Source organism: Octodon degus, unplaced genomic scaffold (assembly GCF_000260255.1).
Source record: "Octodon degus isolate 3935 unplaced genomic scaffold, OctDeg1.0 scaffold00112, whole genome shotgun sequence".
Taxonomy (NCBI): domain Eukaryota; kingdom Metazoa; phylum Chordata; class Mammalia; order Rodentia; family Octodontidae; genus Octodon; species Octodon degus.
In genome coordinates this window covers 6,737,572-6,739,460 of record NW_004524688.1, presented here as the reverse complement: position 1 = coordinate 6,739,460, position 1,889 = coordinate 6,737,572, and positions in this window count along the sequence as shown.

The following is a 1,889-nucleotide window of genomic DNA, read 5'->3' as shown; positions in this document are numbered from 1 at the left end:
GCAAAGCACAGGGACTGCGGTTCGATCCCCCAGCACCACATGCCAGCCAGCCCTGACCCCTGGTGGGCTGAGCTGGCCACACACAAATAAATAAATAAAATTTAAAAAAAAAAAAAAGATTTAAAAAAAGGTGACAGCTTAACAACTTTGCATGTCTAGGTGGCCTCTGCACTCAGGGGAGGAAGACAACAGGATGTGGTGAAGATCAGGAAAAGGAAGAAAGGGAAAGGGGTACAGTCAGGGAAGGAAGGTCTTAGTTGAGAAGTTTAGTTTTCGTGTGTGTGTGTGTGTGTGTGTGTGTGTGTGTGTGTTTTAAATTTTTATTTATTTATTTGCATAGCATCTTGCTATGCAGCTCAGGGTGGTCTTGAGCTCACTTTGTAGCCCAGGCTGGGTCTTGAACACACCATGATCCTCCCAAGTGCTGGGATTACAGGCATGTACCACCATGCCTGGCTTCATTTTTTTATGAACTACCTTTTCCTATCACCCAAGATGGGTACTTAACATTTGTTTTATTTTTCTAGGTGCTGTGGTTTGTGTCTAGTTATCCCCCAAAGCCTCATGCAGTCATTGGGTGGACTTCTAGAGTTTGTGATTAACTCCTGATCCACTGGGATTAAGAGTGTGAGTGCTGCTGGGATTATGGAGGTGAGTAATACACCCAGCCTGGGGCAGATAGCCTGAATGCAACTTAAGGGAGACAGACCTGCTCTTTGTAGCCATTGTTTCCCGTCTTTTTCGCTCTTGCTGTTTTGCTGTATTCCACCACCATGAACTGCTGCCTTCTTCTGTGTGCTGCTCTGTCTTGGAGCCAGCTTTGTACAGACTGGAACCTCCACAAACTGTGAGCTAAATAAACCTTTCCTAGCTTCATTTTTTTTACATTAAAAATTATTTTATTCTAATTATGTTTTCCAAAAGAGGGGGTTCTGTGCTAGTCGTCTTTGAAAATTTTCATACCACTTCGGAACCACATTTGCCGGAATGAACATTTCAGATGGGCTTGGTGTCATCTGGGCCTGAGAGACAGCAAAGGATGAAGCAAAGTTGTAGAAGTTGTCAAATATCTTTTGTGTGAACTGAGTGAATGAATCCACTGAAGACACGGCAGCATTGCCTACAGGAGTCTGCTGAGCCAGACTGTCCAGTAATTCCACTGAAATTCCAATCTGAACAACGCCTCCCCCCCACCAAGCCGCCAAACATGGTGGCAGCAGCTCCCCTCGGCAGGGACCTGAAAGCAGTGACTAGGAAAGATGTGGGTGCTACCCTAGTGGAGCCCAAGAAGCTTCCAGAATTTGCGAGTGGAAGTCAGCCGCTCCACTCCAAGGCCGCGAGCTTCATTTTGGATGTTTTGTGGGTTTTTTTTGCAGTACCAGTGATTGAACTCAGGATCCTGAACTTGCCAGGCAAGCGCTTATTCTACTGAGCTATCTCCCCGGCCCTATGTCGGGTATTTTGTCCCAGCAATGAGAGAAGAGCAACTGAGACACTAGGCAATAGGTATACTATTAGGTTGAAAAAACTAGACGCAGATAAATAATCCCACTTAAAACTGAGCTTTTAGGCAAGTGTAGTGGTGCACGCCTATAATCTCAGCCCTGGGGAGCTGATGCAGGAGGATTGCTGCGTTTGAAGCCAGTCTGTGCTACAAAGTAAGTTCAAGCCCAGCCTGAACTGCACAGTGAAGCCCTGTCTTAATGAAAAAAAAAAAAATTAAAAATTAAAAATAAAACCACCACCATGTGCACTTGAGAGGCTGAGGCAGAAAGAATCCCATGAGTTCATGTCAGCCTGAACTACATAGCAAGGCTCTGTTTTAAAAAGGAGTGTGTAGGGCTGGTGAGATGGCTCAGTGGTCTAAAGCACCTACTTAGAACAAGCTT